This window comes from Mixophyes fleayi, chromosome 4 (assembly GCF_038048845.1).
Source record: "Mixophyes fleayi isolate aMixFle1 chromosome 4, aMixFle1.hap1, whole genome shotgun sequence".
Taxonomy (NCBI): domain Eukaryota; kingdom Metazoa; phylum Chordata; class Amphibia; order Anura; family Limnodynastidae; genus Mixophyes; species Mixophyes fleayi.
In genome coordinates, this window is record NC_134405.1 from 281,815,494 (window position 1) to 281,835,818 (window position 20,325).

A 20,325-nucleotide genomic window follows, 5' to 3' on the forward strand; every position below is an offset into this window, starting at 1 on the left:
AGGTACTATTTTCAATCATGTAATTATTAACAAATAGGCCTTTGTTGTCAAAAATACATTGAAATACATTGTATTAATAAACGGTAGGTCTAGCTCCATTGCAAAATTTTAACACTCTTTGCATTATGGTGTACTAAAGTCAAGTACATAAATATTGGGACATCAACACAATTCTCATATTTTGGGCTCTATACACCACCACAATGGATTTGAAATGAAACAAACAAGATGTGCTTTAACTGCAGACTTTCAGCTTTAATTTGAGGGAATTTACATTCAAATCAGGTGAACAGTGTAGGAATTACAATGGTTTCTATGTGTGCCTCCCACTTTTTAAGGGACCAAAAGTAATGGGACAAACTAAACAATCCTACATCAAACTTTCACTTTTTAATACTTTGTTGCAAATCCTTTGCAGTCAATTACAGCCTGAAGTCTGGAAGGCATAGACATCACCAGACGCTGGGTTTCATCACTGGCGATGCTCTGCCAGGCCTGTACTGCAAATGTCTTCAGTTCCTGTTTGTTCTTGGGGCATTTTCCCTTCAGTTTTGTCTTCATCAAGTGAAATGCATGCTCAATCAGATTCAGGTCAGGTGATTGACTTGGCCATTGCATAACATTCCACTTGTTAGCCTTAAAAAACTCTTTGGTTGCTTTTGCAGTATGGTTCCGGTCATTGTCCATCTGCACTGTGAAGCGCCCTCCAATGAGTTCTGAAGCATTTGACTGAATATGAGCAGATAATATTGCCTGAAACACTTCAGAATTCATCCTGCTGCTTTTGTCAGTTGTCACATCATCAATAAATACAAGGGAACCAATTCCATTGGCAGCCATACATGTTCACGCCATGACACTACCACCACCATGCTTCACTGATGAGGTAGTATGTTTTGGATCATGAGCAGTTATTTTTCTTCTCCATACTCTTCTCTTCCCATCACTCTGGTACAAGTTGATCTTTGTCTCATCTGTCCATAGGATGTTGTTCCAGAGCTGTAATGGCTTTTTTAGATGTTGTTTGCCAAACTCTAATCTGGTCTTCCTGTTTTTGTGGCTCACAAATGGTTTACATCTTGTGGTGAACCCTCTATATTCACTCTTGTGAAGTCTTCTCTTGATTGTTGACTTTGACACATATATACCTACTTCCTGGAGAGTGTTCTTGATTTGGCCAACTGTTGTGAAGGGGTTTTTCTTCACCAGGGAAAAAATTCTTCTGTTATCCACCACAATTGTTTTCCGTGGTCTTCCGGGTCTTTTGGTGTTGCAGAGCTCTCCAGTGCATTATTTCTTTTTAAGAATGTTCAAACAGTTGATTTGGCCATACCTAATGTTTTTGCTATCTCTCTGATGGGTTTGTTTTGATTTTTCAGCCTAATGATGGCTTGCTTTACTGATAGTGACAGCTCTTTGGATCTCTTATTGAGAGTCAACTGCAACAGATTCCAAATGCAAATGTCCCACCTAGAATCAACTCCAGGGGGTAAATGTATGAACATGCGGGTTCTTCAACACCCGCTTCTTCAGCGTGTTCGGCGATTAAATTTCAAGCGGCGCTGCATTGTAAAGGGAAGTTTCTCTTTACAATGCAGCGCCGCTTGAAATTTAATCGCCGAACATGCTGAACACGCGGGTGTTGAAGAACCCGCATGTTCATACATTTACCCCCAGACCTTTTACCTGCTTAATTGATGATGAAATAACGAGGGAATAGCCCACACATGTCCATGAAATATGTTTTGAGTCGATTGTCTCATTACTTTTGGTCCCTTAAAAAGTGTGAGGCACATATAGAAACCGTTGTAATTCCTACACCGTTCACCTGATTTGGATGGAAATACCTTCAAATTAAAGCTGAAAGTCTACAGTTAAAGCACATCTTGTTTGTTTCATTTCAAATCCATTGTGGTGGTGTATAGAGCCCAAAATATGAGAATTGTGTCAATGTCCCAATATTATTAGAAAGGTGGAATCCTGAGGAGAGTCTTAGTGAGATAAGCCATTTCGCTATGACATTCCTGAGTTTTTCCAATACATTGACATCGGTATGTTTCCTAGTAAAGCCAGCAATACAGAAAGTTTCTTGCCTGTGAATGACCTGGCATTGTGTGCTAGAACTACTATGCTGAAAGGATGAGGAGGAGGATGAGGATGCTACAAGAACTGCTGCTGCGGATGGCATTACACCTTAATAGTGGGCTGTCACAATCATGTAGTCTTTTGCTTGACCAGTACCGATTGACCACAGATCAGTAGTTAAGTGGATAGTTGGTACAGTGGCATTCTAAGGACTAAATTACTTTGTTTAATCCCTTGGTACAGCTGAGGAATATCTGTTCAGGAGAAATGAAATCAAGAATTTGCTAGCGTGGACACATGACCTTTTTATTGTTATTATTATTTATATATTTGAACTTGCTGTAAATGAGGCAACAAAGAAGAGGTGCTTAGATGTCTCAGCATCCCTGGGATTTATATAAGCCTTTACCCAGCAAACACAAGTCTAGGTGAGGGGTGCCCACAACTGCATGCTGCCGGGAGTGATGATTAATGCCCCTGGCTTTATGTTAATGTAGCATACTTAGTCTGACCTGTCCTCTGGCCACACACTGCTGGTGGTTTTGCCCTCTAAGATGCTGGATTTACTATCCAGTAGTTTGGAGGCTGAAAATTCACATTGACAGCATAGTGTAGCAATTTCATTACTTAAATCGCATGTGGTTTAACTCAACCCGCATGTGGTTTAGAGGAAACCTCAATGACCTATGTGAAAAAAAAATCTTTTGGTTCTCTTCAGAAACAGGTTATGCCAGGGGTACAATTTTTTTTTTCCATGGTACCCATCAGCAATGGCTACTTATCATTGGACCAGGTACCTATAGCTACAATCTCATTAGACTTGTCAAGCATGGTAAGGGAGATTTGTTTGCATATTTATTTATTTATTATTTTTTCACTATTTTAAAATTTACTATCGAGAGGCAAGATAGCTCCAACAGCATGTGGCCGACTCTCACAACTACCTCTATTGTTCTGGCAGGATTTCTGGCCTTTTTTCAGCAGTTTGACAAAGACCAAATTAATAAATGTAGCTCTTCTTATCTTATTTATTTAGAAAATCTGGACAGTTATTTTGAATGTGATGTTTTGTAAAACAGCGCTTTTCCAGTGGTTTTGTTGTAAATTTTAGCTTTAATAAATCTAACTGTTTGAAGGCAGCCAAAAAAACCACTGAAATAATGGTGGTTTAGTATTATGCTAAGTAAATTTCCCAATTAGTTGGGTACAAAAAATGCTTGGAAGCTTTGATTTCTGAAATAGGAGATGATACTAAATACTAAGTCCAAAGATTTACACATATATATGCTTGAAGTAATTCTTAAATCTTTTGTTAAAGTACATGTAATACATAATAGATGCATTTTAAATAACTTCAATAAAATATTTTTAATTATGTGAATGGTACTTTTTCTGTCATGAGTATATTGATTCAATTAAACATTTAAAATCTATTAAAAAACTCTAAGCCCCAAAAGTGAGAGGGACCATCATAGTATAATACTCTGCAGGCACTGTTTTGGCAGTAAAATCTTTACATTGTAGACTCAGTTTTCTATGTATGATATTAGCAATAATGTCAACTATGAGCTGCTGGTAACTTCTTACAGCCTAGTTTAAGCTTTAAAAGGTGTCTTTCCGAGTGTAAGGCAATTAGTTAATGCAGAGGCACCGTGAGACACACACGTACACACAGAAACTGTCACTAAGAACAGAAAAGTCAGGAAATTGAGAAAACAAAGATTTTGCTTAGCTTTGGTTATGCTGATGTTACAAAAAGACAAATAGCAGACCCTGCTCCAACTCTTGGAAAAGCCCCCACAGAGCGCAGAAAAAGTTCTGGGTATGAGGACAGTCCAGATACAATCCTGTGCAGTATGAGGTTCAATCAAGGACTTATGCCATTTCTCCACTTTGAGGTAAACATTCCACATCTCCAAATTATTGTAAATGTATAGTTTCAAGTATTCTCCCTTGCCTTGATGCAGGCTGAATGCGTGGATCATCATAACCTTTATTAATCTTTTCTGCACTAAATTGGAGAAACAGCAAAAGTTCATTTTTGCACACCATGTTTTTTAATATCTGTGATACAAGTTGGTACGATTTAGGACACTTTTTAACCTTATAGGTCAGATTCATAAAGGAACTCAAAATGAACGTATTATGTGTTTTTTATTTTACACGCATGTACTTTGGGTTTACGCATGGCCGCATTCAACTACAGGTGTATCTGAAAATATGTTTCTTGTTGAATATGGGTCTATGGAGCAGATTCAATTCCCTGCGTTGTTTTAAAGTTACTACGGTAATAGATGCGCATTATTACCATTAGTATGGTCATTTCAACGCTGATTTTTGCTCGCGGCTCACAGAGCTGCAAGCAAAAATCTGAGTTAAAATTATCGTACTAACGGTAATGATGCACGCCCCATGTTATTCTGAAGAACAACACAGAGAATTGAATCTGCTCCTAGGTACACTGTGTTCTGACACAATACACTGTAGGACATGTAAAATACAAATATGAAATATAAAGTCCAAGCATTATAGCTTATGGCCCATTTTTGGCCATGCGCAGTGCTATTTTACTCAAAATACGATATATATAGGCATTTAAGTTCCTTAATGAATCACACCCTACATACCAATGCAGTTTAAAATTATCCTTCCAAATTTGAGAGAACGGTATTCTGTACCGGCAAACTGTAAATGCAGTCTGTAAAATAAAGCCTTTTGTATACTTCATTTGTATTTGCACAAATTAACCTTTTTTGTAACGCACAGTAAAAATGTCACTACCACTTTCGAACCACCTCTTTAATGTTTTTAACATTTTCCCTTTTGTCTCTAAAAATACAGCTCAGTTTTGTCACAATTATGTCTTAAATGACATGATTACTTTGTTCATTGTGCACCTAGAAAGGTGCAAAAAGTTACTCATTGAAAGTATAGTAATGAGATTGGATTTCCAGCAGTTCTGACCAGCTGGAATATTCAAGTCTAGTGGGAGTCAAAGAAAAATGGGGAGCCCCTCCCTGAATGCGACTTCTCCACCTCCACCAGCTCATTTAAATAAGCCTGACTCATAAAGCTAAATCTAATTTTTACACTAAAGTGCAAACTTGTGCACCTAATCGGCATTTAGTAAGAAATTTCAAAAATCAACCCAACTCCTCCCTTCAGACATGGAGATTTTGTACCTCTGCACATTCTCCCCTTTTGGCCTGCAAAATCATGTGTTTACTAATAAAAACTGCGTTCCCCAAAAGTAACCCTGTGACATCACAAAAAAGCATTTGAACTGCTAATTCACAAATGAGCCTTCCTGACTGATTTTAGGACAGATGTTCAATTTTTATGCAACCAATTTAAAATGTGTGAATGATAATAGCATAGCCATGTGCAGTAACAGAATGCTATAAACATTAAAAACTGAAATGTTATAAATTTATTTATGGACTACAGTCTATATCTGAATCAGGCCTTGAAGCAAAGTTGTACACATTTAAGATATTCCTATAAATGGACCATGTAGCTCATAAATGTGGTATATGACTGTGGTTGGAAGTAACCTTGAAAATAACTAATGGTCTTTTTTCCATTTTATTTTAAAATAATATATTTATTACAATATGTTATCAAAAGTAATTTGTAGATTTTTATATTAAATGTTAAAGTAATGTAACAACTGATATATATTTTGTAAGTTAACATTGAAATGAATGTTACTGTTTAGTATTAAAATATATTCATGCTTTTGAATATTGCTGACACAACTCAATATAAGTGGCACACATTATAAAGTGGAATGGATTTACAAAAGGCGTTAAATAAAGTCTTACAATTGCTATCTAATAAACAAACGTTAATAAAGTAGATTAATCGACATGGCCCTTTAAGCTGCTAGTGAATTCTGAACAACTGCCTCTTTGACCTTTAACCCTCCTGCTGTGCACCAGTAGCAGGTGTCAGCTGCACTAAAATTATCTCTGATTTTTCTTAAAGTGGAGTTTTTTCTTCCTTTTGCTTTTTGACCAGCAGCTGACCTGCTAGCAATTGTTTCTTTGCTAGCCTGAAGGCTACATAAACCAGCAAGGGATAAACAAAAGCATGTATCTACCAGCTGCCTAGCCTCAAGATATGCTAGCTATTGGGTGATATCTTTAGCAATATATAGTGAGAAATATTTCTCATATTAGTTTTTCCTATATACATGTATGTATGTACTGTATGTTGAATATCCTAATGTTTCACACAGACATGTATGTATATTATATATAATTCAAGAAAATAAACAATTTCAAAGTTTTCTTCCAGTGAACTATATTAATTTCAAAGCAGACTATGGGGGTCTATTTATGATACCAGCACGGTAGGCATCAATATGTATCAGTATAATATGTATTAATTTAATAAATTATCTAATGTATTATATGTACCAATATGTATTGCTGCAAAGCAGTTTAATAAATTACCTAATGCTGCTGTCCCCATAAAGATCTATGGAGACAGTGATGTCTGTAGTTATGTTAATGTCAGATAAATCTATGATTTCGTCATTGATAACCCTTTGATAAATAAAAAAAAAGTGCTGAGAAAGCATTTTGCCACCATTTATGCTGGCATTTTGGCTCTTTAACCCTTGTTAAATAGACCCCTTAAGTTTAATTCAATGACACCGCAGGAGTTTGTAGAACATATTAGTACTACATGTGACACAGTTGGTGCTAGAAGGTTTAGTGACAACACCTGAGGGCAAATAGAAGCAGTATTACAGGGATAGCAGGTCTCTTATACCCAGTTTCAGGAGTATAATTAGGGATTACAAAGTCCCGGACTTAAATTTTAAGGGACCATAGACCAAACCAAAAAAGCTCCCCTACACAAAGACATCCTATATATCTACTGATGCCTCTGTTCATCTAATGACATCTGATTGTTAGTAACAATTTGTTACTGCCTCTTCTCTCCATGATGCATGCTGTCTAACATTCCAAATTTAGAATGTACATAGTGTTTCAACATCTATATCTCTTGCACTGTACACTAATATTTTTTTAGTTCAATTTATCTAATGGCCTTGCTTCAGTTGGTGGTATGGCAGATTACATTTTTTTTTGCAGCTGCAATGTTCTATTTGTGGTCACTGAATGTCGAAAATGCCCAGAAAAAAACCCTCAAATTCAAACACCCTTTTTTTCCCCATTTAATATAGCTGTCACTGAATGACTCTTAAAAGTTTAGAACATAGTAGTGTTTTGGGAGGGTTCTGCTGCTGACCGACATACACATTTTTTTCCCCACTTGATACAGATGTCACTGCTCTACACAAGATTATTTTCACTAGTAAAACTTAAATGTTAAAAGAAATACATCTTTTTGTTTTCCGGTTCTGCTGCTAAACATTCTCCTCTAAAAGTACTAGTTAGTTCAGAATGAGATCTAGCTCAGTCTATATATTAATACTTTATATATGCATAAAAAACAGCAAGTAGCCACTACCCCATTTAAACTGTCTGACAGATTGAAATTAAAACCAATTGATCAGCAAACTATTCTAACTGATTGATCCATACAGAACTGCATTAGAATAATCACAACTATTCTATTCTATTGTTTTCTCTGTCCCTCTTTCACCGTCTAACACTGTATTCTGTAGTTTAACTGTTATGCCTTGCTTTGAGATCCGAAACTGGCTCGAGAAACATGACAACATGAAACATGAGTTATGACTTGGTTTCACTCGGAACCCCAAATCTTGGCTCTGTCGGATTTTTCTGAATTTGAACAGCTCATCTCTAATATATATATATATATAAAGACAAATTGAAAATGGTAAAATTTAGAAGTGTAATGGAATTTGATAGCTTATATATATATATATATATATATATATATATATATGTATGTATATATATATATATATATATATATATATATATATATGTCTACTATATAAATGCCTAGTGGAATGTGTGAAAAAAAAACAACAAGCTGCAGCGCCACCTGCTGGGCAGAGTTATACACTGACCTATATATTTCTTGAAGGAGAAGTGATAGTTTGGAGTGGTTGGTGGTTGCCGGGGGTGACAGTGGGGAGTTTTTAACACCTTAAGTAGTGTCACAGTTCTTACGAAGAGACTCGGCAGATGTACCGTAGTAAGAGTGGTAAATATAATAAGTAAAGGCAAAGAAGATGATGCAGTTCGGTGTAACTCTGCAGACCACTATGTGGTGTTAAGTTCAGTAGAATGAGCGTCAGCTCTGTAGACAAACGTAGGGACGATGTCCATAGATGAGCGTCAGCTCTGCAGGCCACTATGTGGCGGAGAGTCCAGTAGAATGAGCGTTAGCTCTGCAGACCACTATGTGGTAAAAGGTTCAGTAGAATGAGCGTTAGCTCTGTAGACAAACGTAGGGACGATGTCCGGAGATGAGCGTCAGCTCTGCAGACCACTATGTGGCGGAGAGTCCAGTAGAATGAGCGTTAGCTCTGCAGACCACTATGTGGTAAAAAGTTCAGTAGAATGAGCGTCAGCTCTGCAGACCACTATGTGGTAAAAGGTTCAGTAGAATGAGTGTCAGCTCTGTAGACAAACGTAGAGATGATGTCCGGAGATGAGCGTCAGCTCTGCAGACTAGGATGGAAGAGAATAGCTGGAAGCTAACAGGAAGCCACTTCTATTACCAGGAGGTGACTCAAAGAACAGGCACTGTAGGTAAGGAGGAAGTGCCTTTTAAACTAAGCGCCATTAGAATCCACCAATGAGAGGAGAGTAGAAGTTTTAAAGAAGCTGTCAGGTCTGCGCATGCGCAGACCCGAATCCAAGATGGCGGCGCCAGGACAGAGCGGAGCGCCGGAGCCAGGTAAGTCTGCCGGGTGTCGGGTGTGCTGCCCGCACAACCGGCGTGTGATAGTACCCCTCCCCTTTAAAGACGGGCACCGCACGTTTATTGCAAGGTTTCAAGGGAAACTTCTTGTGGAATTTATCCAGCAAGTAGGGAGCGTGGATGTCGGAGGCGCGAACCCAAGAGCGCTCTTCAGGGCCGAAGCCCTTCCAGTCAACCAAGTATTTCAAACCGCCTTTACAATTTTTTGAGTCCAAGATTTGTTTAAGTTCAAACTCCTCCTCTTGATGGGCCCCTGGAGTGATGGAAGGAGCTACTGATGTAAATCGATTAATTTTCAGAGGTTTTAATAGAGACACATGGAAGGAGTTGACAATACGAAGAGATACCGGTAAACGCAACTTGAAGCAGACTGGGTTAATGATTCCCGAGATACTGTATGGACCAATAAATCGCGGAGCCAATTTCATGCAGGGGACTCTGAGGCATATATTCTTGGTGGAGAGCCACACCCTATCCCCGATCTTGAAGGTGGGAAGAAATCTACGCATTTTATCTGCAGCCAATTTGTAACGTGTAGAAGTCTTTTTAAGACAAGCTCTTACTTGCGTCCAAATGGAAAGGAATTTGTTGTATAGAGAATTGGCTGCAGGCACATGGGTGGGTGGGAGGGGTGCAAATTCAGGAAGAGACGGATGATGTCCATAGACCACCAGGAAAGGGGATTTAGAAGAAGACTCATGGAAGGCATTGTTATGGGCAAATTCCGCCCATGGTAGAAGATCTACCCAGTTATCCTGGTTGGCGGTAGAAAACATCCTGAGGCAGGTCTCCAAATCCTGGTTCACCCTTTTGGTCTGTCCATTGGATTAAGGATGATATCCAGATGATAAACTCAATTTGATCCCCAATAATTTGCAGAGAGCTCTCCAGAATTTGGAAACGAATTGCACACCTCGATCTGAGACTATGTCGAGTGGACAGCCATGTAGGCGGAATATTTCCTTGACAAAGTGGGATGCCAGGACTGGAGAGGATGGAAGACCCGGAAGTGCCGTGAAATGGGCCATTTTAAAACATCGATCTACTACCACCCATATGACGGTGCAATTCTTACTAGGTGGGAGATCGGTAATAAAATCCATACTTATATGGGTCCATGGTTCATGAGGTATGGGCAATAGACGTAGTAAACCAGCGGGAGACTGATGAGTGGACTTATTCTGAGAACAAACGCTACAGGCGGAGACAAAGTCCTTAACGTCAGTGTGAAGACTGGGCCACTAGTAGTTTCTGGATATCAATTCAATGGTCTTGCGGGTACCAGTATGTCCAGTGAAGATGGTAGAGTGATAATGTTTCAGCAGTCTATGGCGAAGATTAGGAGAGACAAAACTTCTCCCCGGTGGGGTTTTAGAGGGTTTAAGCTGAGTGGCTAAAACTAGGCATTTAGGGTCCAGAATGGGATGGACAGGATCCTCCTCCGTGACTTCATGAGTAGAAAAAGCACGAGAAAGAGCGTCAGCTCTCTTATTCCTAATGCCAGGTTTAAAAGTAATGCGAAGTTCGAAGCAAGAAAAGAATAAAGACCGGCGTGCTTGTCTGGGGTTTAAGCACTGCGCGGTTTGGAGGTAGAGCAAGTTTTTATGGTCCGTGAAGATAGTCACTGGATGTAGTGCTCCCTCAAGGAGATGTCGCCATTCCGTTAGTGCTGCTTTGATTGCCAACAATTCCTTATCCCCTATGGTGTAGTTCCTCTCAGCAGGGAGGAATTTTCTAGAGAAAAAGTCACACGGATGGAATTGGTTCAGAGGAGATTTCTGTGAAAGGACGGCCCCGATGCCCATATTGGAGGCATCAATCTCCAGAAAGAACGGAGAGGAAACATCCGGTTGTTGGAGGATAGGTGCAGAGACGAAAGCTTTTTTCAAGAAGTCAAAGGCCTCGATCGCAGTTGAAGACCAGGATTTAGGGTTGGAACCCTTTCGAGTTAGAGCCACAATAGGTGCCACGATGGTAGAGTAGCCCTGGATGAAGCGCCTATAGTAGTTGGCGAATCCGAGGAAACGTTGAATAGGTTTCAGCCCAAGGGGAAGAGGCCATTCTAAAATTGCTTTGACTTTATCTGGGTCCATTTGTAATCCGGATCCAGAGACGATGTAACCCAGAAACGGCATCTGAGGGAGCTCGAAGAAGCACTTCTCCAGTTTGCAAAAGAGTTGATGACGTCGTAATCTGGAAAGAACTTCCTTCACATGTTTACGGTGAGAGGTGATGTCAGGAGAGAAAATCAAAATATCGTCTAGATATACCACGACACAGAGGTAGAGAAGATCTCTAAATATCTCGTTGATAAAACTCTGAAACACGGCGGGGGCGTTGCACAGCCCAAAGGGCATTACAAGATATTCGTAATGCCCATCGCGGGTATTAAAAGCCGTCTTCCATTCGTCTCCTGCTCTGATCCTGATGAGATTATAAGCGCCCCGCAGATCTAGCTTGGTGAAGATCTTAGCTCCTTTGATGCGATCAAACAGTTCGGTGATAAGCGGAATGGGGTATCGGTTTTTGACTGTAATGGCATTTAACCCACGGTAATCGATGCAAGGTCTTAACGATCCATCTTTTTTCTTAACAAAGAAAAACCCTGCTCCCGCCGGTGATGAGGAGGGTCGAATAAAGCCTCGGGAGAGGTTTTCTTTAACATATTCTGACATAGAAGAGGTCTCAGGTATGGAGAGTGGATACACTCGACCTCGAGGAGGTATTTTGCCCGACTGCAGTTCAATAGGACAGTCCCACGAGCGATGAGGCGGCAGATGCTCAGAGCGATGCTTGTCAAAAACGTCTAAAAAGGAATGATATTGCTTGGGCAGAATGGAGACTTTGGTATTAGAGGAAGTAGAAATGGAGCCAATAGGTTGGACCAGAGTCAAACATTTCAGGCGACAAGTAGGGCCCCAAGACAGAATCTGCGAGGTGGACCAGTCAAGTTAAGGGGAGTGCTGCTGAAGCCATGGTAGACCCAGGATGACGGGAGTAGTAGTAGATGGCAGCACGTGAAAGGTAATTATTTCTCGATGTAATGCTCCTATTTGAAGGACGATGGGTTTGGTCCGGGTTTTCACGGTACCATTAGCTATATGGGAGCCGTCGATGGCCGTGATGGAAACAGGAATTTCTAATGGTACAGTTGGTATAGAAACCTGCGAAATTAAAGAGAAAGAGATAAAATTTCTGGCTGCTCCAGAGTCCAGCATAGCAGAAGTGTGAATGGGACCACAGGTACCATGAAGGGTAATAGGGAAGGAGCAGACATTAGGAACACCAAAGGAGGGAGAGGTTTTGGAAAGCTCTAATCTGACCTCTCCAGAGCAGGTTAGGGTCTGGCATTTCCCGACCTCTTGGGGCAGGCATTCAGTAGATGATCCGGATCCGCACAATAAAGGCACAACTTATTCCTTAATCTTCTATCGCGTTCCTCTGGAGTTAATCGAGAGCGCCCGATTTGCATGGGTTCCTCCATTGTTACCGGATGAGTGAACCGAGGTGCGAGTCTGGCGGAACTACGCCGAGAGGAATCCTTCTCTGAAGATCTTTCGCGGAAATGTAGATCCACACGGTTACATAGCGAGATCATGGCATTTAAAGTAGTGGGGAGTTCTTGAGAAGCCAAAGCGTCCTTGATTTTGTCAGATAGCCCCTGCCAGAAGGTGGCTACCAATGCTTCGTTGTTCCACCGTAACTCTGACGACAATGTTTGAAATTGAATAACATACTGGGCCACTGAGCGAGATCCTTGACGCAGGCGAAGAATACTAGATGCTGCAGAAGTAACCCTTCCTGGTTCGTCAAAAATCCTGCGAAAAGCGGCAATGAAGGCAGCACTGTCCGCCAGGATTGGGTCATCAAGTTCCCAGAGAGGTGAGGCCCAGGCTAAAGCTTGACCAGAGAGCAAGGATATTAGGTATGCTACTTTTGAGCGCTGGGTAGGAAAATTCTGTGGTTGGAGTTCAAATTGTATTGAACACTGGTTAAAGAACCCACGGCAGGTGGCAGGATCTCCATCAAATTTGGAAGGAGTTGGAATCCGAAGAGACGAATTGGAAGCAGCTGTGGGAACAGGTGCCGGTGAGCTGGCCGCTTGAACAGGTGGTGATGCTTGTAGTGAGTCAAAACGAACAGCAAGACTCTGGAAGCCCTGTAATAGCTGTTGTTGGACCACATCTTGTTGCTCTACCCGGTCGAGCAAGTGCTGAAGTATATCCTCAGCAGAGGGTTGTACGTTAGATTCTGTCATATTAATGACAACGTTATTTGGCCTGTTCTTACTGTCATGGTTCTTACGAAGAGACTCGGCAGATGTACCGTAGTAAGAGTGGTAAATATAATAAGTAAAGGCAAAGAAGATGATGCAGTTCGGTGTAACTCTGCAGACCACTATGTGGTGTTAAGTTCAGTAGAATGAGCGTCAGCTCTGTAGACAAACGTAGGGACGATGTCCGTAGATGAGCGTCAGCTCTGCAGGCCACTATGTGGCGGAGAGTCCAGTAGAATGAGCGTTAGCTCTGCAGACCACTATGTGGTAAAAGGTTCAGTAGAATGAGCGTTAGCTCTGTAGACAAACGTAGGGACGATGTCCGGAGATGAGCGTCAGCTCTGCAGACCACTATGTGGTAAAAAGTTCAGTAGAATGAGCGTTAGCTCTGCAGACCACTATGTGGTAAAACGTTCAGTAGAATGAGCGTCAGCTCTGTAGACAAACGTAGGGACGATGTCCGGAGATGAGCGTCAGCTCTGCAGACTAGGATGGAAGAGAATAGCTGGAAGCTAACAGGAAGCCACTTCTATCACCAGGAGGTGACTCAAAGAACAGGCACTGTAGGTAAGGAGGAAGTGCCTTTTAAACTAAGCGCCATTAGAATCCACCAATGAGAGGAGAGTAGAAGTTTTAAAGAAGCTGTCAGGTCTGCGCATGCGCAGACCCGAATCCAAGATGGCGGCGCCCAGGACAGAGCGGAGCGCCGGAGCCAGGTAAGTCTGCCGGGTGTCGGGTGTGCTGCCTGCACACCCGGCATGTGATAAGTAGCTTGATGAAGGATGTGGCGATGAAGATGAAGGATGAGGTGATGGAGAAAAATGATGAGGTGGTGACATGTGGACAAAACCACGTTAAAAAAGGGCGCTTGCGTCGGGAATAACGCTCTTCCCCTGAGGAGGCCTGGGCTAGGCCTAAATGCATGACAAGAACCTTTTTAACACCTTAAGTAGCTTGATTTGACTAGAATGCATGAGTATCATGCATGGGTTAACTTGTATATATATATATATATATATATATATATATATATATATATATATTCATACACTAAATTTATATGCATTTTTACTGTGTTAATATGCCATCCAAGTGAACTTGCACTTCCTTTAAAGAGGACTAAACCTCCAAATCAAATTGCATGGACATTACAACATTATAAGCATGGACTTTATCAATAACTAACATTTGCCAAATGTTATTGCTGGGAAATAAATTAAAAAAAATCTATTTTTGTTTTCCAGTTTCTAATATAGTGTCAGTGTCAGTTAATTTCCCCTCTAGCATAGTCAGCAATACGAGTGAAGCACCCGTTTCTAAGGAGACTAAAGAAGAAATTTACTGGAGAAGGTTTTCCAATCTGCAGGTTTTTCTATGATGATATGCTTTTTTGATATGCCTTGATATGCAAATCGTAATGTGTGCAATTATTAAAGGCAAAACAGCATATCAAGTGGCATGACACAAGTATCAAGTAGCCAAAGTAAACTCCCACTAAATAGTAAAAAAAAAGAGACATGGTTGTGACAGACAAGATCGCTCAATCTGCTGGCTGTCTCAGCTATTTTGACTGTCTGAAAAAATAAATAATTAAATAAAGAAAAGAAAATTTCCCCTTCTTTACTATTGCCAAAAGCTAGTCTTCCCCCCTTCAAGGAAAGAGAGAAGGTAGAGAAATCAGGACAGTTTGTAATTTTTAGCCTGGTACTCAATGGTCAGGGATACCAGGAGGGTCCCAGTCAGGGCCGGACTGGGACTAAAAATCAGCCCTGGCATTTAAAGCACACAGGCCCACCTTCTGTGGGCTCCATGCACGATATTGTTGCATGCTGATGTGGCAATGCTGGTTCAGTGCTACATGAAGCATCAGCACAAACTTATATCACACTTGGGGGTAAATGTATCAAGGTCCGATTTTGCAAATCCAGCGATTTTCTCGGGAGAGTTGAAACTCGCAAATGTATGAAGCGGAGATTTCATGTAATATCGTCAGAGTTGCGCTTCTGTCAAAATCGCTATTTGCAAAATCGCTAGAGATCAAACTCCCGACTGTTTGCCATTCCAGCTATACAAGTCTCAAGTGTATGAAGCTGCGAGTCAGCAATCTCAAGAGAGTTTGCTTTAAAACACGCCAGATACAACACGCTGCTTGCTAGCAGCGTGTTGTACAAACACATCACTGTTACACTGTTCTGCAATACAGCCGGAGGTCCCGGCAGCTGCAAAAAGTGTTTGAAATAGATCAAAGTGTAAAAAAAAGAAAAGCATGGGGTCCCCCCTCTATTCAGTCTTAACCCTAGTGCTGCCAGACTACTGATGGTTCCGAGAAAATCGGGGAAAAATTTTGCGTGGGGTCCCCCCTATGTTCACGGAACCAGCACTAGGTAAACCAGCTGGGGTTGGTGGCACTATAGCAGGGGGACATGCCTCAGGGGTCACCCCTGCTATAATGACAAACCAACCCCAGGCTGTTCAGCGCTGGGCAGGATTCCCTAGGGAGTGGGGTCCGGCCAAAAAAAGGAACGCCCCCCCCCCCCCTAGGGACACCCAGCCCAGTGCTGTTAGCTCTAGGACTCTTCCTACACCCCTGGGCGGTGGGTAATAACGGCGATTATAGTTGAAAAAAACAAACAGCCGCCATTTTGTTTTGTGGAACGAAAAGTCCCAGCCAGCCCGGGTGCCATAAATAGTGTGGGCATGCTGATACTTGTATAACTACAAGCACCAGCATACCTATGACAGCCAGGGCAAGTTGGCACTTGGAGAACCACAAGAGCCAACATGCCCTGACACCCACGGCTGGCTGGGACCTGTAGTTCCACAAACCAAAATGTTTACAAAACCACAACTCCCTCATTAAAACGACTAGCATTTATTAAAAATAATAAACCCACAATAAAGACAGTAAACACCCTCATTTACACCATATTTTCCCACGGTCGTGGGAAAATCCCCTAATACTACAAATAGACCTAGTGCAAGAGCTAAGCTCATTGCGTATCGGAGCTTCTAGCTAGTAGAAGCTGTTTGCGGCGGTCCAGCTGTTTTATTTTTTTTCTTCAATCAAAACAGAAAAGTCGTGGATCTTACAATATGGGGCCCTCCTGGCTGAAGCAAAGAAGACTTCAATTAACAAGGGGCCCTCCTGGCTGAAGACTTCAAACAACAAGGCGGGCTTTGGGCCCAAGAAGAACTGAAGAAATTTCAAGCATGGATAAAAATACAAGGCGGGCTTTGGGCCCAAGAAGAACTGAAGAAATTTCAAGCATGGATAAAAATACTTTGGTAACATTACAAGCATGGACTTTGGGAATTACAAATTTATTTTTGGACATTACAAGCATTAACTTTGGAAATTTCAAACTTATTTTGGACTTGTACAAGCCGGACTTTGGATACAAATTTATTTTGGACTTTGGTGACAGTCATTATTGAATTAAAAGCTGCTGATGACAGAAGAAAACTACAGTGGTGAGTATATTGGGGATTTATTATTTTTAATAAAAATATATGGTGTAAATGAGGGTGTTTACTGTATTTATTGTGGGTTTATTATTTTTAATAAATGTTAGTGGTTCTAATGAGGGAGTTGTGGTTTTGTAAACAATTTGGTTTGTGGAACTACAGGTCCCAGCCAGCCATGGGTGTCAGGGCATGTTGGCACTTGTGGTTCTCCAAGTGCCAACATGCCTTGGCGGCCATGGGTATGCTGGTGCTTGTAGTTATGCAAGTATCAGCATGCCCATACTATTTATGGCACCTGGACCGGCTGGGACTTGTAGTTCCACAAAACAAAATGGCGGCTGTTTTTCCCCCCCAACTATAATCGCCGTTATTACCCTACACCCACCGCCCAGGGTGTAGGAAGAGCCCTAGGGCTATCAGCACTCCGCTGGGTATCACTGGGGGGGGGCCCACTCATTTTTTTTGGCAGACTCAACACCTTAGGGAATCCAGCCCAGCGCTGAACAACCTGGGGTTGGTTTGTCATTATGGCAGGGTGACCCCTGCCGCATGTCCCCCTGCTATAGTGCCACCACCCCGGCTTGTTTGCCTAGTGCTTGGTCCGTGAAAATAGGGGGGGACCCCACGCAAAAAATTTTCCCCGAGTTTTATGGAACCAACAGTAGTCTGGTAGCACTAGGGATAAGACTGAATAGAGGTGGGACCCCACGCTTTTCTTATTTTTACACTTTGATCTGTTTTTAACACTTTTTATAGCTGCCGGGACCTCCGGCTGCATTGCAGAACAGTGTAACAGTGATGTGTTTACCTAACACGCTGCTACAACACAGGAGAGTTAGCTAACACAGGAGTGTTTTACATCACAGCAAAGCGCCAGAGATGACCAGTGATTTTGAAGATCAGGGTAAAAATTGCAGCTTGATACATTTGAGAAATTTTGGATTAAAATCGCGGGTTATCACCCCACGACTTGCCGCAATTCTAACACGCTGAAAAAAATCGGACCTTGATATATTTACCGCTTGGTCTTCCGCCCAACCCGATCATATCCCTTGCTGTGCAAAATACATGGAGCACCAGGAACATGCAGGAAACCATAATGCTTTTTTTTTTTTTTTTTTTTAATTTAGTGTTACATAACCCAGCGGTACTTTTTTATTATAAATGATAAATCTTAAATAATGAAAAAAAAACCTCGCAATCTCTGTTCCAATTCATATCAAAGGTGTTCGATGGGGTTTAGGTCAGGCCTCCCTCCAGCCACAACATTAAAAAATAGTACTCACATTTAAATAGTTTCCTTCCAACCATTCCTGACATTAAATTAATAGTATTCTCATTTAATATATAGACCTATTTCCCTCCCGCCATACAGCCTTAGCAATAAATTAAATTGTATTTACATTTAATAAATACTAGCAGAATATCCGGCGTTGCCCGGGATTTAAAGAATGTTTATTTACAAAAATCAATCTAAATATTAAACATACATGTAAATATCATGTTAAAATTGGACCAGTAGAAGGTGAAAAGTGAAAATGTCAAACTGTTTCTGAACTGTATATGATGGAACGAACCGATAAACAATTACTTCAAAACAGCTTGATAAACTATATTTCTCGTTTCTTCATTTGGGGCAAAAACATACAAATTTCTTGGTGATCCAACTCTTAAGCACAAAACGTAAAATTGTGCATGAGAAAAGCAAGGTGATTCCAAGTTGACTCCAGCTACATGTAAAGATTGTCATTGGGCCTTATTGATAGACATGGCAAAAGCTAAACGAACTAGAAATTGTAGACGCTTAAATTGAAATGGCATATCAGATGGAATGAGAGGTATGCGTGGAATGAAAGCATTGTCACCTTTTGCACAGCCTGTCAAAATAGTTGCTTCAATGACATGAGAATTGAGCTTTTGGACTACTAATCTTGTACCGTTACAAAGTCTTGGAGGATTTAAATTTCTGAGAAGCATAATGGGTGATCCAATCTTCAGTACCAGGTTATGCGGTGGCATTCCGGGAGGTTGTAAAGAGTTTAAAAATTCAGTAGGATAGTGCACAGCCTCATTTTCTTCAACAACGGTATCTATTGATTTGTATAATATGGCTTCTCCAGGCAACTCTTCTTGAATCTTTAAGTTGATGTTGTTTACACAATTATTTTAGTTACTGGATGAAGCGGCATTAAACCACTCCCAATATTTAACAAATGATCAGCAAACTGACCGTCTATTGTGTTGCCATGCAGAGAAACTCTCATATTTGTGGTTAGTCGCAAAGTGCGAACATGCCTCCAAAGATGTGATAATTTAAGGCATGCATTAATTTCATCCGCCATTGTTTCTTTTGGAATGACCGGCAATGTTTGTCGAAAATCTCTAGCCAATACAACAGTGACTCCACCCATTAGTAAATCATTGCCTCTTAAAAATTGAAGTGTTTGATTGAGGGCCTGTAAAGCATTTTTGTGTGACATGGTGCATTCATCCCATACAATGACCTGACATTCCTGCAGAATCTGAGCTTTTTCTGTTCGTTTAGTGATATTGCAGACGGGAGTTTCACTTCGGGCCAGATTAAGCGGTAACTTGAAAGCTGAATGTGCTGTTCTTCCACCAGGGAGCAAAGTTGCAGCAATTCCAGAAGAGGCCACAGCAATAGCTATCTTGGAATGTAGTTATGGTCGTTTTGGATGATTTTTAGGTGTTACCCCCCTTGCCACCCCCACCCTTAGGAGTGCTAGGGGTGTCTTGCCCCCACAATATTTGTTGTCAGACTGTAAGTCATATGTGTACCAGGTTTGGTGTAAATTGTTCCAGACATTCCAGAGTTATGGTTGGTTTGGATGATTTTTAGGTGTTACCCCCCTCGCCACCCCCACCCTTAGGAGTGCTAGGAGTGTCTTGCCCCCACAATATTTGTTGTCAGACTGTAAGTCATATGTGTACCAGGTTTGGTCTAAATTGTTCCAGACATTCCAGAGTTATGGTCGTTTTCGATGATTTTTAGGTGTTACCCCCCTTGCCACCCCCACCCTTAGGAGTGCTAGGGGTGTCTTGCCCCCACAATATTTGTTGTCAGACTGTAAGTCATATGTGTACCAGGTTTGGTGTAAATTGTTCCAGACATTCTAGAGTTATTGTCGTTTTGGATGATTTTTAGGTGTTACCCCCCTCGCCACCCCCACCCTTAGGAGTGCTAGGGGTATCTTGCCCCCACAATATTTGTTGTCAGACTGTAAGTCATATGTGTACCAGGTTTGGTGTAAATTGTTCCAGACATTCCAGAGTTATGGTCGTTTTCGATGATTTTTAGGTGTTACCCCCCTCGCCACCCCCACCCTTAGGAGTGCTAGGGGTGTCTTTCCCCCACAATATTTGTTGTCAGACTGTAAGTCATATGTGTACCAGGTTTGGTGTAAATTGTTCCAGACATTCCAGAGTTATGGTCGTTTTCGATGATTTTTAGGTGTTACCCCCCTTGCCACCCCCACCCCGTAATGAATTTAAATTTTACATTTTTTTAGTTGCCTCCGTCATATTTTAATACATTCGTATGCAAAATTTCATGATCTTCGCTTGAAAAATGTGGATTTGTATAGAAAGACAGACAGAAGGACAGA